Genomic DNA, 6869 nt, shown 5'->3' on the forward strand with positions numbered 1-6869 from the left:
AGATATTAAATATAATGTAAAAATACAGTACTTCTATGACATTTTCTAACTTTTCTTGTTACAGATATATATCTATGTTACAGTATATACTACCCATTTTGTGCACAGTTTGCTGCTTCTGGTAGTTGATTATAGGTGAGTTTTCTTGACTGTAACAAAAGACAGTACATTCAAAAAATCTTGTTCATACTATTTGTAAAAAAATTATCTAAAGTACTACAGCAGATATAGAATCATAGAATCACGAATAGTTGGGGTTGGAAAGGACCTTAAGATCATCTAGTTCCAATCCCCCTGCCATGGGCAGGGACACCTCACACCAAACCGTGTCACTCAAGGCTCTGTCCAGCCTGGCCTTGAACACCACCAGGGGTGGAGGATTCACATACAGTCACAGTTAACCCAAAAGAGTTGGGTTCTTGGCATCTTAAATTTCAAAATCTAAAGTTATTTTCAAAACATACAAAAATATCTGAAGCCCTTAAGAATAGCAAAGAGCTCCCAGTATGGCCCCAGTCCTGTGAACTTTTGTTTATAGGTAGGTTGTTTTTATGTAACTTCGGTAATTTTGAGTGAACCTTATGTACAAACATGAATAAATAGTAATCAGTAGGGTATACAGAAATGATGTGCTCACCTCATTTTTTATATTTGCTGTGTGTCAGTGGTTTGGTAGCAGGCAGTAATGGGATTTTTTTCCACTCTTCTGTTGCACTCTAATGATCCAGCTACCAATTGTACAAGTGGGCAATAGAAGTATGTCGTCTTTTTGTAATGAACAGAAACTAAAAACATGCCAGTATACCAGAAGGTGAAATATAGTATTAGACACATCTAAGAAAGCCACAAAGTGAAGTTCTTGACAGAGAGTTGGAAAGAAAGAACTTCTTATGCCAGTGATTCTCAGATACCTCTGCATGGGACCTAAAATCACTGTGATGTTCGTTTTCAACAATCTGTCCACTCAGTCTCTGTCTTTGCTGCTATAAAGCGAGGTCGAATCTTAATGACTGAATTTGAGTGCTGGTGGCGAATGCTGCATCAGGTATTTGAGCTCCTAGGAGCAGGAACTTGATGTGAAGGAGAGTCCATGAAGGCCTTCACTGTGGAGAGTTAATCTAATCTGAAAGTAAAGGTGCTGGATAGCAGAGTTCAAATCACTGCTTTCATAGCATTTTTAATATTCTTAAACAGTCAGAAGTTTTTGCAAGGCTGCTGTATCCCTGTATCATCTAGCCTGTGGCAGTGCTGGTCTTCTGAATTTCTGATCTCTGGTTTGGTCTGGGTGAAGAACTAAACATTTCTGGCTAGTAATACCAAGGAAGGAAATACAGGTGCTGGGCATGCCCAGTGAGTTATTACTCATATTTCCAAATTCAAATGTTAATTTTAAAGGTTCTTTTTCAAACTTCACTTCCTTCCCTGAACCTCTTTTTAGAGTTGATGCTTTTAAAAAAATCGTTTCCCTTTCACAGTGAGTTCTGGAGTTCTGCGATTCCTGTCTTCTGCTTCTGGTTCACCTGTCCTATTGTCTTTTCTATCCTCACTAGTTTTCCTAGTCACCATTAGTTTGCTATTTTGTGACTGCTAAACTCAACCCATTTGTGTCTTCTCCAATTTTACCCGTCACCATGGGTAATCCCTATTTCCCCCCAAGCCCCAATAACTACTTAACTCTATTGTTCTTCATTCTGTTTTTCCAGTCTGATGCCTTTGATTTCTAGTTTTAGACAGATTTTTTTTCACTGCTTCAATCATTCCCATGACCTTGTCTTTACTAAATACTATTCATTTTATTATCTCTCATTTCTAAATTCCCTTTCTCTGATCACTACCTGTTCTCTTTCAGCTTATCTGTCTTTCTCTCTTCTCTACCCTGTCACTCACTCCTTTTGGGATCTCCTGTCTATTAACCTTTCTGACTCCTTCACTCTTCTCAGCTGCCTCCTTCCTTCATTGGGCTCACTTCCTTTGACTCACTGGTCTTTATTTTCATCTCTGTGTGTTTCTCTACACATGGTTTCTTTGGTTGTGTCTCAGATTGCCCTGTCTCCATTCCTCTCCCCAGACATTTTTTTCTTGTAATTTCTTAATTTCCATTCCTGCCTTTCCAAATATCTCTGAAGAATATGTCAGCACAACAGCTTTGGACTCAGCTTTGCTTTACCTGTTCTAATTCTCTTTCCAAATGGACTTTTAACCATTTGTATCCCACTTCCTTTCTCTTGTTGAGCTTGCTTGTGGATTTGCTGTTCATTTTAGTTCTCTATTCATTCTTGATGCAAAATGTATCTTCAAAATGAAACCTGATATTTTGCATGCTGGATCCTTTTCCAAATTGTTTTTCATTCTCAGAATCTGTTTCTGAATTGGGCTTCTTCTCCTCTTGTATGTACAAGCTTGCCACTTTTATTTCTGTATCTTTTCTGCCTCTTGCTCCTTAAATTGAACAGTTTCTTCCTCTTTAAAGCCTCCTCTTATTTCCTTCACTAGCAGCCAATTTTCTCTTTCCTCTGTCTTGGAGGGAATGGCACCTGTCATCTTAACTGATTCTCTTTTTAATACTTTGCCCTTTAGTCTCTGTTTGTCATCCACTAATTTCATGTAACTGAACATCCTCATTCCAGTTTGTTTCCAAGTTTTTGGCTTTACACTGTAATTTGAATGCCCCCAAAATCTAGTGCTTACTTTTGCAGTTTGGTTCTCCCATAATTCTGTCTCTGCAGAATTCCTTCAGTATCCAGTCACAGTCTCAGACCTGTTAAGATTCAGAAATTTAATTCTTCTTCCTAACTTTCTCTAAGACTGTTTTTTAGCATCCCTGACAATTTTACTTGCCTGTTTTCCAAGGCTACGACCTATCTCTGACAATCTTCCATGCCTGCATACAAATGTCTCAGACTTAGTCATATCAGATTATAGCCCTCTTCACTGTGTTCTTTCTTATCTTTTATCTTCACTGTTTTAATCTATGTCATTTTGACATCTTTTCTCCCTTCAAAGTATCAAAATTGACAGGACTAAGCTGTCATTGGGCTTTAGCTTTCATGTGCTGAAGGAGGAACTCCACCAAATTACTATTTGGTTTGGTTCTGAGAGACTTGAGCCTGTTACCAAATATGGTAGAGCTGGATCAGATTCTGTTTGGGCCTTGATTAGTTTTCTACAGCTTCAGATACAAAGTTTTTGCCCTTCATTTGTTTGTATTTGCTGTATGCAACTTTGCCTTGTCTTGTTTCTACACATACAGTTATCACTTGTTTTCTTGTTATAGCAACTTGAATTCAGTGCTTTTACATTGCTTGAAATGAGGATGTGCTTAAGAGTTTCACTGGCTGTATCCAGAGTGTTAGACACAATGCTCCTTTTTGTTACTGTCCCACCATTGCGCTGGCTTCTCTGATTTGCTGCTCTCTGTATCTTGCTTTTAACTGAAGATACGCTGTATTACACTGCAGGGTAGTGTAGATGCAGTTGAGCCATCAGCAAATAAGGCAATACTGCAGGTTCTTATCAACAGCACAATGTTTATTTGTCTTGTAGGATAAGTTCTAGGTCTAGAACTGGGCTCTCTGCTGTGCTGCTTCTCTGTCCATGCTACCCTAATTTAAAGCCAAATCAGATCTGCCTGTGTGTTGCACTGCATGGTTTTCTGTATAGGTGTACTAATTGACTTCACAGTTGTAGGAGACTTTCAGATTTGGAAGACTGTATGCTTGCAGAGATGAACTCTTCATAAATTGTCTGACATTTGACTGCTCTTAATAATCTTCATATATATGTTGATACTGAGAAGCAAAATTCTCCACAGCCTAGGAAGTTTGGGGTTTGGGGACTGTAGGATGTAGAGCTGAATGTCAGGTTATTTGGTGGTGCGTGTGGGTATACATGCATTTAATCACTGCTTTTTTTCACCAGAATAATTTGTTTCTTGTAGAGGATCAGTTGTTTGTTGGCACAAAACAAGACTTTTTTTTTAGTACTTTTCAGGTTTTATGTGTGGGTTTTGTTGGCAGTTTGTACCATGCCATACCATTAGTTAATGTGTTCTTCAACTGCCTTAATGATGGGTGGAGGCCTTACACCTTTGGTCTGATTCAACTCTTCTGTTCATATGGAAATAAAAATAAATGAAGAAATAAAAATAAATTAATAAATTGATTGCATTGAGTCCTTCCTGGTAGTTCACTTGCCTTGCATTTAAATACTAGCACTAGAAAGAGGTCTAAAACTGGACAGAAATGATCCCCAAGCTAGACATATTTTGGGGTTTGCTGCTTCCTCTCCAACTCCTAGCTCCTCATTCTCTAACTTCCCTGAGGAACTTGCTGGGGACTTAGCACTGCCAGTGTATTGAGGGCTGACAGGTACTTAGAAAACAAAATGTTGATGCTACCTTGCTTACGTTCATGTAGTGTCCTTTCTCAGTATGAATTAGATATCTCCCATTTAAAAATGACTAGGAAGATCTTTGGTGTTGTTACACAGTTGTTAATTGCTCTTTATACGTTTGGCATTAAAGACGTGTTTGGTCTTGCAAAGAGAATTTTAAATAATGCAAAGGATCTTAGTTTGCCTTTTAATGTGGTGTTGGAACTCTTCTGTACATTTAATTTGCTGGTCATTTCTTTGATTTCAGTCACGCTGGTCTGGTGATCGTTAAAGATGAGTATTGCATTTTCACTCAGGTTTTGTTGGGACAGGGAAGAATGGGGGAAGCATTCATTGTTTTGTTTGAATTTGGCTGCCTGTTGTGCTTGAATAGCGTTGTAGACTCATTCAGGTTGGAAGGGACCTTGAGAGAGGTCTATAGTCCAACGTCCTGTTGAGTGCAGTCAATGCTGAATTCACACCAGTCCTCAGGGCTTCACTCATCTGGGTCCTGAAAACTTCTGGGGGTAGAGATTGTGCAGCTTCTCTGGTCAGCCTACACCAGTGCTTACCTAGCTTCACTGTAAACCTTGCTTGCTTTGTTTTCAGCCATAAACTCTTCAGTTATGCCATTGCTTTTTTTCCTCCTGCCACTTGTCAGATGTTCTTTGTATTGCAAGAAAGGTAAGTGAAATACTGAAGCAAACAGAGAACTTGTTTTGTTTTCTGAAACTGTTGTTGCAAATGAATAAATGTTTGTGTAGTACTTCTGCACCCTGTATCATATGTACACTATACTACTCGAGTGTAAAATAAAATTTTTGGCAATAAAACTTGATTTAAAAGTCCTGTGATGTTTATGGCCTAGATGCTCTCAGTGTTACCTTTTAAATCTACTAGATGTTTCCTGGCAGAGCACAGTTCTACTTGCCTTGGTGAAGCAGGGAGGTTTGGATCCTGAACGTAACTTTGCGTTTCAGTCTTCTGGAGCCTGCCTTGAGGGAAGGTAGCTTACTACTAGGTATCAGATAGGAAGGAAGCTAACAGGCATCAGAATAACGGTGGTTATGAGAACTCTGCTTTTACTCTGATGTACTCTTGGAAACTTGCCTAGAGATATTTATCAAAACTGAGTGTAGGAGGAAAATGATGGGGGTGGAGGGAAGACAGGAGTCAGTTTCCAGAGTAGTAGTTGGTTTCGTTACATTTTCCATGTGTTAAATGAGAACTCAAAATTTGAAACTTCTGACCACAAATTTATTGGAATCAAATAAAGAATATGTCAAATGGGTTCAGTTCCAAATTTGTCAGAAATTCAGCCTTATGAGACAATTTCATTAAACCAAGAATATTTATATTTTATTATTTAACAGTTATTGACTAGTGACGCTGTATGATTTTTGTACTGTGGCTTTTACAAGGCATGAGTTTTGATAGACCTGCTCATGGGGTGTCAACAGCTGTCTGAGCTGTCTGGCAGCTGGGGTCCTTTGCCTTATTCCACCTCAGTGCAGCACAGGCAGCAGAGGGGATGTGGTGACCAAGCGTGCCTCCTGTAGCATTTGCTTCCAAGCAGGTACTGGCTCAGGGTGGAAGTACACATGCTGCTCTGTTCTGCATCCCAGCATCAGCCATGTTGGTCAGACCCTCTGATGCTGGGAAACAGGAAAGTTAGAGGTGCTGTGTGAACACACATCAAGTTCACCAGGGCGGAATTTCTTCTGATTTTCAGTCATTTGTAAGGACTTAATAAAAAACAATACACAAAAGGATTTGCAAGTGATTCAGAGCTTTTACTTTTGTGGAAGAATACCTTAAAAAGTAATTTAGTTTTGCATGTTTCAATATGTGTTCTTAGCAATAATTAATTTTGCTTATTCTAAGCCAAAGAATTATTTTGGAATATGGTTTTTCCATACTTTGATCTGTTAGGACTAAAATTATTTCTGCTATGTGTTTCCTCACTGACTGGGAAAAATTCAAAGTTTGTTTTCAGAAGTGCAGGAAGAGCCAAATACAGTTGTAATGATTTCAACCCCCAAAGAAACAACTTTTTGCTTGAGTCTGTTCTGAGCAGCTGCAATGCTTCCACCTGTAGCTGGAAGGGGTTTTCTCTAGGGCAGAAGCTCTCCTAGACAGACATAAGACAGTTTTCTGAGGACACCTTAAGTTTTAGTGGGTTTGTAAGGAAGAAGGGGTCTTAGAATGTGTTTGTAATGCTGTGATAGGCTTTGAAAATCTGGGTGTCTGCAGCTGCAGTGCGCCCTAGGCTGATTTCAGTGAAAAAGCTGCTTGTCCTTCCTCCTTTAGCTGAGATCTGTACTGTATGTTTGGGGGCTGAAAGAGTCTGGTTGAAAAATCCTGCCTTGGGTCGGAGAGGTAGTTTGTAGATAGTTTGCATGGCATATCCAGTAACAATACTCAGTAATTTGAAGAATCATATACAATCATCTTGTTTCTGTAATTTATATGTGGGTATGGAGATGACTTCAACAGCT

The sequence above is a fragment of the Neopsephotus bourkii genome, unplaced genomic scaffold, assembly GCF_033783945.1.
Source record: "Neopsephotus bourkii isolate Nb327-2 ecotype Australia unplaced genomic scaffold, CSIRO-AGI_Nbou_v1 NB_1768, whole genome shotgun sequence".
Classification (NCBI taxonomy): Eukaryota; Metazoa; Chordata; class Aves; order Psittaciformes; family Psittacidae; genus Neopsephotus; species Neopsephotus bourkii.